Below are 19,672 nucleotides of genomic sequence, written 5' to 3'. Positions count from 1 at the left end.
GCCACACAGTTCCCTCGTCTGGATTACAGGATTTCTCTTAATGACTAGGAGTGATGGTGGAAGAAGGCCATCAACTATCAGCCTCTTTGGGGGCTATGTCAAACTCCTGCCCTGAGCAGCTGCCATCCCATCGCTGAGCAGCATGGGGTGTGAAGGCCCAAGCATCTCTGCAGGGCCTTATGGCTCTGGAGCTCCTGGGGGGTCAGTTCAGGGTGCTGGGGGTGCTGGGATTGCAGTGCAGCTCAGTTTTTCTCCTGCTCACTCCTCCCTCCCAAGGGCCTTGATCCCAAAGAAACCCTCCAATCTCAGAGGGTGCTGCCTGGGAACTCGAGCTGTGAAATCTGCCCATTGACTCAGAGGTCAAATGTCTCCATGGCATTGAGTACTGACAGTACGTACGTTCTAGCAGCTATCACTACATTGACATTTATTCTGGTCAATTAATCGATGTCAATATTAATGAAGATAGAGCATTTTGATATTACTAATATTTTCTGAATCTCCAAAACAGTCAGCTTCATCATTTCATCAGGGTTAGCAGATAAATAATATGGCAGATAATTGAACTCATCAGAAAAAGAAAACAAATCTAATCACATTTTTCTTCAGTGACAGTCTTGGCACTCTTTTGACCTGCAGATTGAGTATGCTGTGGTCTGATTTTAAACAAAGGAAAAGATGAAACTGACGCTTGTTAATCATGCTGGAACTTCTAAAACAGCTGTTGCCATGGGGGATATTGTCCCGGTATTTCTTTTGAATTTTACATGAGGACATTTACTCCCTCTTTGGCGTTGCAAATTACAAGAGTGATTGAGATAGTTCTAAAACATGTAGCTTTCCTTTCCTATTTGAATGCACACCATTGCTATTTGGCATCCATTTGAGGTAATACCTTTTCAGCAAAGCAAGGAAAAGGCTGTGAACTGTAATTGCTCACTGAAAACGTGTTTGATTATTAGCACAATTTCTCAAGCAAGCTGTACAGAATAGAAACTGTGCTTAGGGAGTTCATAAAACAATACCGCTGTTTCTCCAGCAAGTTTTTCCAGGTGCAGCGTCAGCCCCTCGCAAGCAAAATCTACAGTTTCGGAAGAGAATGAGTCCTGTGCATCTATCAAAGGTCAAACCCAAAAGAAACAAGATTAAAAATTCGGCAGGAGACAGAAATCTGGACGTGCACCAAACAACTTTTCATCAGCGTGTCTGTCCAGGAGGAAGCATTTTCCAGTGGCCTCCTCCTCCTTCTTCATTTTTTTTTCTGTAGAAATGAGCTCAAGGGCGGTGTTCCCAGGCGCTGTAACAAAACGAACTCCTTTAGGCACGAAGAAGCATTCATTAAGTGATATTGTTTGTTAAAGGTATCTTAGTAGCTCCACTCCCTCAAGTCAGTGTCAAACCTAGTGAAAAACCAATTCTAGCAAATTTCTCTGCGGCTCACGTGGGGACTCGCGGGTGTGATTTTCCTAACGTTGCAGGACCTGGGTCAGGCGGGCTGAGTAGATGTAGGGAGAGAAAGTACTATTATATATGCTGACCTCTTTTAGGGAAAGGGCAGAATTTCCGAACTCATTAACTGGTGCCTCTCCTTCGTTTACTTGCTACTTCATGCGCCCTCCAGCTCCCTTTGTGGATGCGGAAGCCCTGAAGGTGGGCGGAGCAGGCCCAGCCCTAGCAGAGGGCTCGTGCCCCGGCGGCCGGAAGCCAAGGGGGCGGCCACCGGCTCACCGGAAGTGTAAACTCGGCTTCCGGATGCTGGCCTGAGTCTCAGCCGGATGCTCCTGTCAGGTAGGAACATCTGGAAGTCAGAGACAATGAAAACACACAAGGCTCAAGTGTTTTGCCCCGAGCAGTGTTTACAGGAACAGGAAAGCCTGGTGAGTCATCTTTTGTTTTTAAATGGGAACTACCAAGAATTCATACGTGCTCATTGCAACTTCATGCATTTATATTGACCAAGCATTGAATGTTAATGCGTTCAGAGGATGACATAGGAACAGTATGCTGCTTACCAAGTAACTATAATAGAGTGATTTTCAAAAGTCTCATGAGAAAGTGGGGAATTAGAAAGATATTTTGCCCCAATTGTTTCATTTTTATCCACCTAGGTAATAAGGGGACTGTTCCGTATTCAGAAGGCAGCAGGGGGCACAAAGTTCACCATCATCATTACACCATCGGTAACCCTGAATTACAGCAAACCCATTGCAAGTGGCAATTTGTCAATAAGCCGTGATGCAGGCTGTAGCCTGAAGTAAAGGAAAGGAAGCCGGGCTCAAGGAGGAAAGAGGAGAATAGGAGTGAGGCTGGTAGAGAATTTGAGAAGGGCTGTGTTGCTCTCAGAATTCCCTGTCACTCTCCTTCCAATGGGTGTGCGCCATAAATGACTTTAAAGTTATTTCATCCCACGCATTTGCAGAGACCCTCAATTGTCATTAGCAAACTGAATGAGTGAGTCTTCTGTGTATTCATTCAAGTGATGTAAGTATTAAAACAGAAAGGGACCTGTTGGTATGTGTCGAGGAATCTTCCTCTGGGGTGATACTGTTTCATCAATCAGTAGTCCTTGACATACAAAATATAAGGCTTGCTAATTGCTTTGATTCAACTTACATTTCTTATGTTACCTATGAGACCAAGACTGGCTGAATAATGATACACTTTGCCTTCTGTTTTTTTCCAAGGCAGCAGAGTACAATGTTTAAGCACAGACTTTCAAGCTAGCCTGCCTGGGTTTGAATCTGGGCTCAACTACATACTATCTGCTGTATGACCTTTAGCAAGTTACTTAACTTCTCTGTGCCTTAGTTTCCTTATAAGTAAAGTAAAGGTGATAGTGTATTCCTTGTAGGGTTTCTGTGTGGATGAGTTTGTGACAAGTGTGTATTCCTAGAACAGTGTTGAGTCCATAGTCAGTGCTGTCCAAGTGTTTGCTGTCATCCTTGTCATTGTCATCACCATCCATCCATCATCCCCAAACAAATGGTGAGCCTGTCATAACCTGTTGGTATTTAACCTGCGTTTACTTCAGGGAGCACACAAAATAAAGGTTTAAAAATCAGTTCTAGAATTTTCCTGCAAATCATTCTTGTTGAGGAAGTGCTCAATGAATATAAAATATGTGGTGAATATTAGCTATCTAAACTATGCATTCTCCCAGAATATAACCTTAATAGGTTTTTCTACCAGTAGCTAAAGTTGGCACAGTTGGGGAAAAGCATGTGGTGTGTGTGTGTCCTTGAGTAGGTTACTTCACCTCTCTGAGCCTCAGGGTTTAATTTTTTTTTCATCTTCTTATAAAATAGGAATGAGAATATGAATTTATTATATTCATTTATTCAAAGGCAATATATTGAGTAACTAATATGTATCTTGCATAATCTAGTTTCTGGATGTGTTTTATTCACATTGAGTTCAGTGAACTCAATTTATTTGAATGCAGTGTGGATAAAGCAAGCCTTTGCTGTGCCAATAAATAGATACAAAAGGCATCTTATACATTCAGTGATTAAAAAGTGCCATAGGAATATAAAGCAGAATAAGGAGCTAAAGAGTGATATGGAGCAAGGGGCAGCAGATATGACAGCTTTTCTAACGGTGGATGTTCACATATTTGAAAATTCTCACTGTCATATGTAACAGTGAATTTTCTGACTAGAGCTGGGTGGTGAGGAACTCGCTTTTAAAACTGTCCATGGGCACACGAGGCTCTTCTCCAAGTATGTTCTTTCTGGAGCTCCCATAGCATGGCTTGTGATATGCTGGGAGCCAGGGCAGACAGGCTTTGGAAGATAGCTACTGCCCACCATGTAAGAAGTATGGATGACTGGGTCCTGGAAAAAAAGGGCATTTGCCCAGGTTTTCATGGCTTCGGTATCTCCTCATGGGGAAAGAAGGTAATGGTGTAATTATTTTGGCAATGAATTGTTTGCTTTGCTCTGAAATTGTTACGGGAGAATATGTTCTTGTCTTGCTCAGAAAAGAATTAAAAAACGAGCCATAGTAAAGTGAAAGCAAGTTTATTCAGAGAGATACACATTTCATAGACAGACTACAGTCCCTCTCAAAAGGGAGAGCGGCCTGGGGATGTGAGGGTGGTGAGTTTTTATGAGCTGGGTAATTTCATATGCTAACAAGTGAGAGCATTATTCCAACTATTTTGGGGAAGGGGTGGGGATTTCCAGGAATTGGGCCCCTGCCCACTTTTTTGCCTTGTATGGCCAGCCTGGGAACTGTCATGGCACCCGTGGGTGTGTCATTTAACAGCTTATGTATTACAGTGAACATACGAGGCTCAAGGTCTAGTGGGAGTCAAATCTTCTGTCATCTTGGGTCTAGTGGGTTCTAACTAATTGATGTTGTATCCTCAGTGGCTGTGTCGTTCTTTTAATGGTTGTATTCTGCTCCCTTCCCTTTTGTCTCAAAATCACTCAAAATAAACTCAACAATGGAACTGCCAATATTTTCCATGTAGACACTTTCATTCTCACCTTGAAATTCCTTAGCTGAAGCATCAGCTATCCATTGAGTTACCTTTATTTCTACCCTTTAGAACTTTCTCCAGAGAAGTTGGAAATGTCCCAGGGCATTGTAACTTAGAAAGAGCACAGTGCTGTTAGAGACTGTGGCAACTGAGAGTTATTTCTGGGCTATTTGAAGTACTTAATAAAAACTCCAGGACACTTGGCGCCTGAAGCACAGCATATGTGATCTTAGTGTGGAGCTGTTGTTCATCTGGCAAAACCCCATGCAACACAATTGGATTTGTTCCTCAAGAAGTGTCAGCAAGGCACCAAAGGGATTCAGAGGCTGAGCTTTGGTCAGAACTTGTCTGTTTTCTAGAACTCCAGATTGCCCATGACTGGTACAAAAGGCCCCTTGCTGACTGTTCCTCCCAGCATTCTTATGGCAATTTCATCTTTTTGCTGGGCTTTTACTGTTTTACAGTTGAAGAGCTTTCAATGTGTAAATAAAAAATGGAAGTTGGATAAAGAGATTGGACCTGAATTTAGGTCTGTTTTCTTTATTTTCTTCTTAAATGGGGTTGTCTGAATTTCAGACTAGGTTAGTTTGCTTATTTTGGCTGAATTTCTTATTTTCTTTTGGTTGATTAATTCTTGATATTAGATCGTAGTTTGTACTAATATTGTTTTCAGTCATTTCCAAAGAGGTCTTTGGAAATAACTTATTTAGTTTTCAGGGAATATTCTGGATTTCCCCTCCAAATTTATGAGTCTTGTCAATATTACCCAAAACTTGGATGTCTGAACAGGCCTCCCATGTATTATATTCTCCTGGCTTTGCCCTTTGAATGTGCTTGATGGAATAGATCCTGGGTTTTTAGATTTGCAAGGAACAGTAAACCCTGTGTCAGCATAATATTTCTTATGTGTACAATTAGATGAATGATAGAAAATAATTGCTGCAGACTTTATAAAGCTTAAAGTTCTCTTGCGTAAAGGAAATGTGTTAAAATACTTTTAAGTTCTCCTTAAATTTGAGCAACACAGTAAGTCATCACCACCACCAAGCTACCTACTGGGGTTCAGTGCTGTTTTTAATAGAGCTTTCCATTCGGACTTTCAAAAATGCAAGTGGGATGTGGCAGAGTAAATAGTCATTATCTGTTCTTTTCCAGGATCAGATTACATGATAGTTGCTTAGGTGATATCCTATGCAGACTATGTACCTTTGTAAACACGGATTTTAAAATCTCCATAGATATATCCTGGGTTGGGGACGTAGAAAAAATGTCTTCTTGGTTCCTCATAAAAAGGTAAAGGCAAGCTTGTGGATGCTAGAAATGTAAACAGTGACACAGACCTTCTACTGATGGTAATCAGAAAAAAAAATGACCTGATGCCTAGCACCCAAGGTACTAAGAGGCAAAACTAAGTGGAAAATGCCTCCAGAGGCACATGTGTCTACCAGTGCATACTGCAACACTGTTTGCTTCTCTTTCTGTGAGTTTTCCATTAACATCATCGAATATTTATGACCCACTTCATCCCTTTTCAGAACTGTCAGTTGATTCCATTCAATACTTAATCACTTGGTGCTAAGTACCCAGTTCTTCTGTTGGTGCCCTGGGAGAGATGGAATGCTCAGATCTGGGTCTCATCAATGCCTCTGTTGCTAGTCACTTCCTACCTGACTGCTGGTAGTGTTGAGAGATAGAGAAATGGGGGACAGTTTGCAGAAGATTTCTTTTCGCTTCTTTTTCTAGAGTGGCTACCATGAAGATAAGATAAATCAGCAGCTCCTGTGCAAGGCATTGCCAGCTTATCCCAAGGTAGAAAAGTACCTCTGGAAGTCAAGGACAGAGGGAGAGCCATGCCTGTGTCTGCTCCTGGGTAACTCACGTAATTTCAACCCAAGCAGCCTCTGTACTCTGTCCCTTGTTTGCACTCAGAAAAAAGCTTCTCTCTTACAAATGTGTAACCTGCAAAGTTTATACATATGAAAAACCCTGCAGAGCCCAGCAAAAAGGACCTCAACTCTGCCAGCACCCACCACCCAGTGGCATCGGGGATTCCTGTGGGGGGTTACTTTGAAAGTTTAAGCAAATAGATTGAGGAACAGCTTTTCAGAACCTAACATATTCTTAAATAGATTATAACTAGATTATAAGTAAAATCTCCAAGAAGCTATCTTTAAATTACTTCATGTATTATGTCTAAGAAATTTACAAAAATTCATTCTCCATCTCCCCCACCCCTCCTTCTCAAATTCCATCATTTGATTTATTCTCATAATTGGCTAAATGAGCCATTTTCCTATTCTGCTAGAATGTCTATGAGATGATAAAGAGAAAAAAAATTAATCAAAGGGAAGAATTTGTGGAGGCATATTAGGTTCAGAAATAAATTATTTCAACATGTGAGGTTTTTATTGGGCTGCCAAAGAAAATCCATGCAGTAGGTCACAAGAATAGACTCAGTAGCTGGTAGGCTTAAATTTCTTGGTTTAGAAAAACTTAAGATGGGTGTTCAGATATTACGTTTTCTGAGTTGGGTGGTTTGGAATAGAGTATGTACTTACGAGTGTAATTTCAGGAAATAGATTTTGGCAAGCTTGATTAGAAGTGAATTTAACAGTTATTAGCCTTTGTCATTAATAAATGATGCACTATATTTGGCTATATTTTATTTTAATATTTTAAATTACAATTACTGAGCTAGAAGAAAGGAAATTGAGTTATAGTTACAATAATTTTGTCACAAGCAAGTAATCGTGATTTGGGGGAAATTCATTTAAATTATAGGGGCGTCAGTTTACCAAAGATGAAAATTGTAATGCCTACTTAGGATGCTTTCTGACTTTCTGGCCCGAAGATTCCCCCTCCAGGCAAATTGGAGCTATTTTCACCATTGCTTCAGGTCTGTCCTCTGCTTTCTAATCAGATTTGGCTAGAAATAGTACCACATTTCTGGATGATTTTTAGTTATAAAATTCGTGCTATCACACGGGTAAGCTTTTGCTCCTTTAATAAAAGTTTGAGGGCTTTTGGTGCTATGAACAAGACACATGAACTGCTGCAAGCTCAAATAACTTCTCAAGGTATTCCAGGAAAAAGTACATTGATTTCCTTTGTAGGCAATAAATACTTTCTGTGTTATTCTGAATTATGTGATATTTTAAATTCTTGTTTTACAATTTGAAAAATCTAGTTCTGAAAAGATAATAGCCTTATAGGACAACTAGTAAAACAAAATTAAAAAGCTGCATCAAATTGGTTATGGTAATCAAGAATCAAAAAAGGAAGAGCTAAAACCTCAGGATCCATAAAAAGTCACAGTTTTTAACCCTCTTTTGAATCACAGACCTTAGAAAGTTTCAGAGGAGCTTTGGAAACCCTCTTACAACATCAGGTATTTGTATCCACATACACTTACATGTAGTCTCAAGAGATTCAAAGGCAAAAGGACTACTTCAGGGCTTTCCGTGTCCCAATAGGTGGTCTCTCGGTTTTGGTCTTTGCAGTAATCTTTGTCATCTGTGCTGCGGCATTAGAGGGAAGTAGGGCACTTAGTGACAACTCTTGTTATCCAAATAAGGGAAGATCATGGTGGCCCAGATAAAACAAAACGATGGAATTCTCAAATCATTTCTCTCTGATCTTGTAACACTTCTTTTAGTGTCGTTGGCTTTGTGCTAATGTTGAAACTTCTGTTTCTCGAGAACAAGCTAGTTGTTGGTTTGCCATATTTGTGGTAAGTTGCTGGGGGAAAGCCAGCTTGAATTTAATATATGCTGTGGATGGTGTACAAAGTCTATGCAAGCTATATGTGGATATTCACGAGCTTTCAACAGGTTTTTATGTATTAATAAGCATTTACTCCAAGGAGAAATCTGAGCACATTCAAAAAAGTTGCGGTAATTTCCATACAGATAGATACACTTTACCACAGGATGTGAATAGACTTCAGAGGGTGGCTACAAATTCCCCTTCCAGATTTTTCAGATCATAATAACGTTCTATATTTGGAGGTGTATTCTGCTGTGAAATTGCATTGGAAGGAACAAAAGAAAATGTTTGGCCTCTCCCCTCTCCCTCTTCCCCGACCACCTTTTGCTTTTCTCTGTGCTTCTCTGTGGTCATTTTCTCTTCTCAGCTTCTGAAGTCAATTTTAGTCTGGGTCCTACTCAGGGTGTTGTTCTGGAGGATTCTTGGAGACACCCTAAAAGTGAGGCTGAGTCTGATTCTTATTAGGGTCACAGCTGAGGAAAGTTTTTATATAAATGAAGCCATTTGTGAGGGTTTCTTTGGCCAATGCTTACATCATTCATTTCACTGTGACAACAACATTCTCCCCTAGATACTGTTAACTGCGTTTTATGAAGTGTAAATTGGGACCCTAAGGGGCTGAGCAAATTGTCCCAGCGACTAAGGTTGTAAGGGCAGAGCCAGGTCCAACTAACTGCACGTCTACATCCCCTTTATATATCTTTAGCTTCAACTCTCAGCAAGGTGCCCGATCAATATTTGAATGTTGTTTGAAGGATAGAGCTACCTTCAGAACTGCGCTAGCTTCCTGATGCGGTATCTAGCCAGGCATACTGCTGCTCATCGTCCTCTGCTCTGAACTGGTGATGAGCGGTGGGGCTCTTTGAATTAGAGGGGTGGACTCGACAACCCCAAATAGAAACTTCATGTCCTGGAACCTGTATAATTGACTGGCTTCCTCACCAATAAACATTCTTCAAAATTGTAGATACAATAATTTAAGATGTCCATGTATGTCTTTTAGATAATAACATGGCTTTTAATCGAATAATAGAAAATAGTTTTAAAAATACACCAAAGGAAAAAAGAATAGCTGAGACATTTATATAGCCTGGTATAAGAGAATCCCAAGAATATTTTGCTAGAGATACATTGAAGAATTAGGAAATATTATATGTTGACATTTTAGAAATACACTAATACTTTTTTCCCTCTAATGGTGATTTTTTTAAAATCCTGGAAAACATTAAAGTAATTGCAACCAGCTTTCCTGTATCAGTGCATAGTCAAAGCAACATTCTTATGTCTGATATTTAGTTTGGCATTATAACAGTATCTATATTAGAAAGTTCTCGACTGACTTCCTGTTATGTCTTGAAGCCAAAAACCTTTCAACAAATGCTATCTTTATTTTTAAAAACTTGATCAGTTTATTTATCATTGGCCATTTCTATTATTAGTTCAAATCTTAAATCCCTTTAATTTTCCAGTGTTTGTGGAAATAGTGGCATACATTGAGGAAGTTACCGGGCTTGGGGTTCTTGAACATACTGAATCCTTTATCACATTCTTCTTGCCTTGGTTGTTGGTTGTACGCCTGGATTAAAAAATCAAAAATAGAAACGAAAATGACAGGTGAGAGACTTTTCATAATTCTATTGCTGTGTAACTATGTTTCTTTCTTGAAATTCCTACTCCTTGAATAATGAATTGGGCAAAATCCTTGCCTGAATGCTGAAAGGAACAGTGGTAAGAAATACAATTGAGAACAAAATGCTTCTCTGTGGAAATCTATATATACAATATATATTGTGCAGCAGTATGTCATTTACCACTTGGATGGTCGTTTCAGGAGGTAGAATTAGGGAATGGGTATCACAAGTTGAGCTTATTGGCTTCGGTATCAGGAATTAGAGTTAGATCTGCCCAAGTTTGTACTTATGTCCCAAGACTGACTCTAAGAACCTGGAAAAGCGTGAAGGCTAGGAATCCATTCACATTTGCTTCAGACTGCAGGGTACTGGCAAATGTTTATGGCTTACTTTGCTTGCTTTGCCTCTGATTTCCTCTAAATACAACTCCCATGACAGAAAGCCAACCCAGACATTCCAGGCTTTTGCTAAAGGTTTGTGAAGCTGGGGGAGCAATGATAAAGAGGCAGTCACAGGGGTAGCAAATGGAAGAAACGTGCTATGCTACTCTGCTATGTTTTGGGGAAAGAGGGACAAAGATAAGAGGACAAGATGATTAAGAGTAGATAATATGCATGGAACTCAGTACACAAGCTGGGTTGTGTCCTGATGTCTCTGTTGTTCTGTGCTTAAGAGAAATCTTCACAAACACTGTCAGGAAAGGAGGTGGTTCAGAGGTTAGTGATCTGTCTATGTTGAGTAGGTGGCTAGAAGAGGAATCCATGAACTATTTGGGGGCAAAGGCCAAACCTGGGATTCAACCTCTCTTAGGCTATGCAGATACAAGCCCCTGCTGACACCTGGATCTCAAGTAACCCTAGGTTACTGAAGTTCTTTACTTCTAAGCACTTTTTATGTAGAGATGTTGGTGAATTGATGGTGGTCCTCAATAATATTATGCATTGTTTTAATAAGATCATTTTTTTGCCCAAAACTGCCTCTCCTGAACAAAGAAAGACAGATACAGGTTTTGTGAAACTCACTGCTTGTAATGTTTGGAGCCCTCTTTAAGGAACTAATGCAAAATTACAAATATAAAGTACAAAATTGACTACTCATTTAGAGTGAGGAAAGGAAACCACATCGGAAGAGCTGACAGTTACCACAAACATAATAAAATTCAGAAAAATAACAATATTTGTATTGATAAACTGCCTGATACATTTCTATAATGCTTTTTTCCCCTTTATTATTTTTTGGCTGCATAATCTCTGATTGCCCCCCTTTTTTAAGACTTAAGTTTTTAGAGCAGTTTTAAGTTTATAGTAAAAATTGAGAGAAGGGTACAGAGATTTCTCATGTACCTCCTGCCCCCACACATTCACAGCCTCCTCTGTTATCAGCATCACTCATCAGGGTGGTATGCTTTTTACCAAGGATGAACCTACATTGACACATTATAATCACCTGAAGTCCATAATTTACTTTAGGGTTCACTCTTGGTGTTGTCCATTTGATTGGTTTGGACAAAAGTGTAAGAACATATCCATAATTATAATATCATACAGATTCTTTTCACTGCCCTTTTCAAAGCCTCTGTTCTCTGCCCAGTCGTCTCTTTCTCCCATCCCCTGGCAACCACTGATCACTTCACTGTGTCCATAGTTTTGTCTTTACAGAAAATCATACAATTGGAATAATACAGTGTGTAGCCTTCTCAGGTTGACCTCTTTCACTTATTAATATGAATTTTAGGTTCTTCCGTGTCTTTTCTTGACTTGATAGCTCATTTCCTTTAGCGCCTAGTAGTATGGTCTGGAACTACCACAGTTTATTTATCCATTCACCTACTGAAGGACATCTTGGTGGCTTCCAGTATTTGGCAGTTACGAATAAAGCTGCTATAGATATCTGTGTGCAGGTTTTCATGTGGATATAAATTATCAACTTTTTTGGAAAAATACCAAGGAGCACAATTGCTGGATTGTATGATAAGGGTATGTTTAGTTTCTAAAGATCTGATCGCCTCTTTACATGACAACAATTTTCTAATGGCATTTTCTGTAGAAAGGGTAATTCAGTCTTTCCTCTAACATGGGTGAATGAAATTTGTATTTTATCACTGAGAGTTGAGATGCATAAAACAGGCTATTTCGTATGCAGGTGTGCTTCCTGCTTATAGTTGTGTTATAGGTTTGTGTCTGGTAAGTTCTGTTTCTCATGGTTGCCAACAAAAGGGAAAAAAAAGTTGTGTGGTTATTTGCTCTTTGCCATCAAGTGTGTTTCTGTTAGGAGAGGACTTCTGTTTGAGTCCCACTAAAGTACCAGTTCCTCTGTGGGCAATGTTACAGGCCTGGTGATTGGAAGAGTTTTCTGCAGATTAGCTTCTGGTTCTATGCATTTCAGGTTGCTTCTCCATAGATGATTCACATGTTTCTTTTGCCAGTTGGGATCGTGGTATATGTTTTTTCATTATTCAACTCATCTTTAAATGTGTAAGCAAAATTTTAATATTTTCTCTCTCTATTCTTACACATTCTTATTAAAATTTTCCTGGCTATTTCATACTTTGTTGCTATTGTGAAGAGCATCTTTTTTCTCCTGGATTGTTTATATATTCATTGCTGGCATACAGAAAAGTTATTACTTTTTGTGTTTTTATTTATTAGTTATTTATTGGTTATTTTGACTTGTTAATTATAATAGTTAAGATAGATACTTTTTGAGGAAGTGTTTTTGTTTGTTTGTTTGTTTGTTTGTTTACTAAGGGTTTAGATATCAGTGTTAAGCCAGTGGTTTTTGGGCTCATATAAAATAATCATATTTAATCATATTCTTTAAATCTAATTATATGATAAATTTGATTAAAGTATTTCTTTATATTAAGTCATAAATATGTTTCTAAATAAATCCTTTTTGTTTCTGGTTTTTTATTCTTTTAATATTCCGCTGAACTTTCTCCTAAACAATAATGTAGACAGAGATGTAGCTACAAGGTTGTTTATTGCATCAGTATATAAGAAAGCAAAGAGTTACAAACAACCTTAATGTTTAAAACTAGGATATTGGTTAAATAAATAAAAGCATGTATCTCCAGTTGAGACTAGGCAGACAATATAAAGATGTTATAAAACTGTATTTCTGAATATGTTTATATATTTATGTAATTTGGTGAAAAAGTAGTAAGTATGGGATAAGCCCACTAAAAAATTGTGTTTGTGTGTGTGTGTGTATTTGAGTATGTGACTGTGTTTGTGTGTATGTATCTGTCTGTGTGTATATACTTAGAATGATCTGTATTGGAGTTTATCAATGAGGTTTCCTCACCTGAATGGAGATTATATTTTTGTTTTATTATTATTATTTTTAGAAAAATGACATTATAGATTTTTTAATAAAAATTCTCATAAATATCTTATATCAATTGAACAAGAGTACAGTTAATATCCTAATACAGAAGCAACCATTGCTAGCAGTAAATGAATGTCATTGCAGATATCTCTTACATACATATAAATACAAGAATATGTGGCCAAAAATACTTTTAAAGCTGTAATCATATGTTATAAGCCATTTAAAATTAAAAAAATATTTTTACATTTATGAAAAGAGAATAAATTGAAACTAAATAGATTGTTCAATATCACAATATGGTGTGTATTAGTTTGCTATGGCTGTCATAACAAAATCCCACAGGCTGGGTGGCTTACACAACAGAAATTTATTTTCTCACAGTTCTGGAGGCTGGAAGTCCAAGATCAAGGTGTCAGTAGGTTTGATGTTTTCTAAAGCCTCTGTTCTTGGCTTGTAGATGGCCACTTTCTTCCTGTGTCCTCACATGGTTGTCCTCTCTTTCATTTCTGTGTACTAATCTCTTCTTGTAAGGGCACCAGTCATATTGAACTAGTGCTCATCCTAATGGCGTCTTTAAACTTAACTACCTCTTTAAAGTCCTTGTCTCCAAATACTGTCAAATTCAAAGGTACTGGGGGTTATGACTTAACTTCAACATGTGAATATTGGGGTGAGGGAACACAATTCAGCCCATGACAGGTTCTTTACTGAAAGATACTCTAATTCCTAAACAATCAGTCAGAGGTTAGGAAAAAAGGATTGTAAAAACATCAGAGTGTTGGGTTATCTTTCTAAAACTTATACATTATATGTCTTATACTTCTCCCCACCTTCCTTTCCTTCACCTGTTTTATATATTGCTTTTGAATTGTCAAGATTTATATTATTTACGTTATGTTACTTGGTAAGTATAATTCCTATAGTCAGTTATTAGTTTTATATTTAAATTGGTTCAGTGGCCATTACCAGTCTTAACAGTTTCTCTATTTTATTTATTGTTCCCTTTCTATCATCAAGTAGTATATTCAAGGAAGGTCCATAAGTACTACTATTTCATGAATTCTTTCACAGGGAAGGCTGTCAGCCTGTCTCCAAGATCACAATGACTGGGTGCACTGTTCTTAGGTCTTATTTTATTTCTTTTCCACAGGTGATAAACTGGTCACTTACTAGCCAGTCCAGCTAACTATTGGAGGAGGTCATTGAGAGGATATGGCCTCTGGTTGGTTGACCCTCAAGTTGGACCCAGGCGATCAGAGAGTCCTTACCCTCTTACAGTCCTTGGAATGTATATTCGGCCTACTGTCCTGGTGCTCGCAGCCTTTTGAAGGAAGGGGCCTTGAGTGAGTAAGGTGTTGTTGAGACCATCTGGACCAAGTGTGTGACTGACCCCAGTTAAGGGGCCTCCATATAAACTTTCAGGATTCCAGTGGGCGGGAATGGAAATCTACTCATCTTGCAGCCGCCCAAGACAAGCCTCGTAAGTAAGTTTCCTTGCTTATTAAACCTGCCACCTACCAATCTAGAGTGGTCTATCTCTTCATGTATGGGATCCAGTTTACAAACCAACCCTAACAGACATCTGTTTTCCTCAGTAATAGTTAATACAATTGATTTTGTTGCAGAAATTTAAATGTTGGGAGAATGAAGACAAAAGTTTGGATTTCTGGATTTTCTTAAAAATACCAAAGATCTGGCAATACAATATCCTGTTGACTGTTTCTTACTCCCTTAAGGCAAAATTGGCTGTAGCTATCTTGTTTTGATTGTGTGTGCTCTCCAATTACTGAATCCAATCACTTTTATATGTCCTACCCCATTCTTGTGGGCATTAGAAGTTTGCAACTTCAGCCTTAGAATTGTTTTTGACATTGCTCTGTTATTTCATGGCACTGAGTATTGAACTAGTCGTTTCACTATGACTTCCCCATTCATTTCTTGTTGGGTTTAGGAAGGTCTCATGTATTATATTTCCTAAGTTCTTTCATGTTTCAGAATGTCTGCCTGTTGCCCATATTCTGAAATATGTCTGGCTGTAATATATTTTGATATATTATAATTTTTTTCCTTCAGGGTATCAGAGGCTTAGTATGTTGCTGTGGAGAAATCTGCAACCAGCCTGATTCTCTCCTTTTAGTTGATTTGCGTGCTGTATCTGGATGGCAGAAAAAAATCTTTCTTTGTTCTTGAATCTTGGTAACACCAGAGTATCTTACAACGTTCATCTTTCTGTGTCTTTATCCTAGTAGGGAAGGTCTGTCCTTTAATCTGTGCTTCTTTTTCCTCTCAAGGACTTTTTAATATTTCTGAATATTTCTTCTGATTCATTTTTTCTGATCACAGGTACAGGAGCATAAAATATCCTCCCCTTACACTGGCTTTGCCCTCTGCCAGCTTCTTTCTAACTTGTTTTTGATATTAATATGATCTCAAGCCTATCCTCTACCCCATTAATACGACTTTTAACTCTTCTTTCTTGCTCTAATTTATCAGAAGATGTGTAATGTTCCCATGCTGGTGTTGCCCTCTCAGTCTGTCTCCGCAGACTTCCTCTACATCCACTCCTACTGTCTCGTGCACTTTCACCGTGTGAATTCTCCAGGTCAGTCTCCACGTCGCCTTTCTCTGAGCTATACTCTTTGGCCGGGGTGTGGTCATCACTTAGTCTTTCTCTAGCCTCAGGTCATGAGAGTGAGGAAGGTGGAAAACTTCTGTTTTTCCTTCTCTGATTTGGGTAAATTTCTCATTTCACAATCTGCTCCATCTCACTGGGGATGCCTTCTCTTCCAAAGCTCTTCAGTTTCTGGTTTGTGGGTGGAGCCCTGATTCGGCCCGTAGAGAGTTCCTTTGAGTTTTTCGTTTTCCTTGTTTCACTCACACATTTCTCCCAACAGTCTTCTGTGTATTCCCCCCTCCTCCTCAGTCAGAATAGGAAGAAATAACACTTCTTGTGGGTTTTAGCCCCGCTCTAATGTTAACTGGGGACCCAGAAGGGTTTCACCTTCTTCTTAATCTCTCAACTTTGGGCTCTTGCAGTTTTTGTTTTTTCTTATTTATCTGCTTGTTTGTCTTCACTTCTGTAGTTTATTGCTGGAGCTCTTCCGTGCCCTCTCTCTTTTCCTCTCCAGCTGCGAGAGGGTGGGTGGCTTTCCCTGGCAGTTTTCTTCTCCATGAGTTCCTTTGGTGGAGATGTTTGCAAAGATGTTCCCTGGACTTTCTTGCCAGCAACCTGTTTTCCCAGCTTCTCTCTATTTTTTGGAATCTTAGTACACTTTTGAGGACTTGGCTGAATCATCTACTTTCCCTATCATCTCTTCTGAGAGATGCAGATAAGATTAAAGGACTTCCTGAACCAAATAAGCATCTTTTATTTATTTGCTTGGCCATCTCTTTCTAAAATCTATGTCATGTATTTTTGTTCCTTTCATCAGGTGTTGGACGAGGCAGATTCTCTCATTGTTTACTGTCTTAACTGGGAAGTCTGAACTATTTTGCCATTTTTTCTTTCTTTTTCTTTTCTTTTTTCTATTAGGTGGGCCAATATAGGTTTATTTATTTAAAATTTTTTCTACCACGGGCATATATTTCTTTGGTTAATTATTTTAAAAATTAAAAATATTCTATTGAAATAGATTTTATATTGTTTACTTAGAGTTGTATAACTATGTTTCTAACATATTAGGCCACAGTTTCTTTTTGAGCTACTGATGTCAGTTTCACTACCAGAATTGTGCTGGTTATATATAAAGACACGGAAGTTGAAATATTTTTATGCGTTCTGAAAAAATTTAAACTTTTGGAAATTATTTATTTCTTGAAGATTTTGTTGAATTTACTCATGGATCTGTCTGGTCCCAGTGGCCATTTCAGGGGTACATTTTGATAACTGATTGTTTTTCATGGATATCAGTCTATTTTTTCCTTTCTGAATTAATTTTGGTAATTATCTAGAAAATTACACAATTCAACCAGGTTTTCCATATTGGCATCTCAAATTTTTGTAGTTTTTCTGTCTGTGTTTATAAGGCATTTCTCATTTCTTGTGTGTGCATTTGTATTTCATCTTTTAAATTATTACTTGTTCTAGAATTTTGTTTCTTTTCTGACCTTTCCAAATAACAAAAGCTTAGATTTCTTTATCAAGTCTAGGGTCCCTATTTTCTAATACATTAATTTCCTTCTTTATTTATTGATTTGAATTTTATATAGCAGAATATCTTTCCCTACATTTTAGGTGGGTAAATATTTTATTGGATTATATCTTTTTACCCCCCCCTTAAATCTATAGATTTTTACCATTATCTTTTAGCTTTTGATATTTTAGAGGGAAATAAAAGGTCAGTCTCATTTTTGTGCTTTTGTATGTGACATGTATATTTTCTACCTAGATTCTTTTACATCCTCTTGTTTTTCTAAAATGAAAAAAAGGGGAGACATGATGTATCATTATTGGTCTCTTTTTTTTTATTAAAGTATAGTTGATTTACAATATTTTATTATTTTCAGGTTTATAATATAGTGATTCAGTATTTTTATAGATTATATTCCATTTAAAGTTATTATGAAATAATTCCTTTATTTCACTTTGCTTCTACAATATATACTTTATGCTTATTTATTTTATACATACTAGTTTGTAGCTCTTAATCCCCTACCTGAATCATGCTCCATCTCTTTCCTTCTCCCCAGTGGTAATTACTAGTTTGTTCTCTATATCTGTGAGTCGGTTTCTGTTTTGTTATATACATTTGGTTTAGTTTAGTTTAGTTTAGATTCCACACATAAGTGATAACTGAGTTGTTGTCTTTCTCTGTCTGACTTACTTCACTAATCATAGTACCAGTAGGTCTGTCCACATTGTTGCAAATGGCATAATTGCATTCTTGTTTATGGCTGAGTAATATTCTTGTGTGTGTGTATGTGTGTGTGTGTGTGTGTGTGTGTGTATGTATGTGTATCTATCTCACATCTTTGTCCATTCATTTGTTGGCTATAGTGAATAATGCTGTGAACACTGGGATGCATGTGTCTTTTCACTTTTTTGTGGGGGGAGGTAATTAGGTTTAGTTAATTAATTAATTAATTTATTGATGGAGGCACTGAGCATTGAACCCAGGATCTTGTATATGCTAAGCAGCAGCTCTACCACTGAGCTATACCCTACCCCTGCATGTGTCTTTTCAAATTAGTGTTTTCATTCTCTTTGGATATAAAACCAGTGGTAGAATTGCTGGATCATACAGTAGTTCTATTTTTAGCTTTTTGAGGAGTCGCCATACTGTTTCCCATAGTGGTTGTTCCAATTTACATTCCCACCAACATTGCACTAGGAGTCCCTTTTCTCCATATCCTTGCCAACATTTGTTATTTTAGGCTTTTTTAGATAGCCATTTTGACGGAGCTGAAGTGATGTCTCATTGTGGTTTTGATTTGCATTTCTCTGATGATTAGCGATGTTGAGCATCTTTTCATGTGTCTGTTGGCCATCTGTATATCTTCTTTGGAAAAATGTTTATTCAAGTCTATTTCACCCATTTTTAAATCAGATTGTTACTTTTGAAATTGAGTTGTATGAGCTGTTTATATATTTTGAATATTAACCACTTATCGGTCAAATGACTTGCAAAATTTTTTCCCACTCAATAGGTTGTCTTTTTGTTTTGTTGATGGTTTCCTTTGCCGTGCAAAAGCTTTTAAGTTTAATTAGATCCCATTTGTTTATTTTTGCTTTTGTTTCCTTTGCCTTAGGAGGCAGAGCTAAAAAAATATTGCTATGGTTTATGTCAAAACATGTTCTGCCTATGTTCTCTTCTAAGAGTTTTAAGTTTTCCAATCTTACATTTAAGTCTTTAATCCATTTTGAGTTTATTTTTGTATATGGTGTGAGGAAATGTTCTGATTTCATTCTTTCATGTGTAACTGTCCAGTTTTGCCAGGACCACTAATTGAAGAGAGAAACTGTCTTTTTGCCATTGTATATTCTTGCCTGCTTTTTCATAAGTTAGTTGATCGTAAGTGTTTGGGTTTATTTCTGGTCTCTCTATTCTGTTCCATTGATCTGTGTCTGTTTTTGTGCCAGTACCATGCTGTCTTGATTACTGTAGTTTTGTAGGACAGTCTGAAGTTGGAATGCGATGCCTCCAACTTTCGTCTTTTTTCTCAAGATTGTTTTGGCAACTCAGGATGTTTTGTGGTTTCATATAAATTTTAGGATTATTTTTTCTAGTTCTGTGAAAGATGTCATGGATATTTTAATAAGAATTGCATTAAATTTGTAAATTTTGGGGGGGTAGTATGGATATTTCAACAACATTAATTCCAATCCAAGAAATCAGGATATCTTTCCATTTCTTTGTACCATCTTCAGTTTCCTTCATCAGTGTCTATAGTTTTCAGAGTATAGGTCTTTCGCCTCCTTGGTTAAGGTTATTCCTAGGTATTTTATTTTTTTGATAAAATT

At 37.8% G+C, this 19,672-nt stretch overlaps 1 long non-coding RNA gene across 5 annotated transcripts in view; it reads left to right on the top strand.

Moving 5' to 3' along the window:
• Nucleotides 1-1,749: 1,749 nt before the first annotated feature.
• Nucleotides 1,750-19,672, top strand: part of LOC123613624 (uncharacterized) — a 490,223-nt gene continuing 472,300 nt past the window's right edge. For 3 of the 5 annotated variants that reach the window (XR_012508744.1, XR_006720998.2, XR_012508743.1), the window contains exons 1-2: nt 1,750-1,877; nt 14,363-14,696. This is a non-coding gene — a long non-coding RNA (uncharacterized LOC123613624). The remainder of the gene's footprint in view (nt 1,878-14,362; nt 14,697-19,672) is intronic. The other 2 variants (XR_012508745.1, XR_012508746.1) reach the window with 1 other exon arrangement.

The sequence above is a fragment of the Camelus bactrianus genome, chromosome 8 (assembly GCF_048773025.1).
Source record: "Camelus bactrianus isolate YW-2024 breed Bactrian camel chromosome 8, ASM4877302v1, whole genome shotgun sequence".
Classification (NCBI taxonomy): domain Eukaryota; kingdom Metazoa; phylum Chordata; class Mammalia; order Artiodactyla; family Camelidae; genus Camelus; species Camelus bactrianus.
Note: the sequence above shows the minus strand (reverse complement) of the source record. Positions and strands in the feature narration are given on the sequence as shown.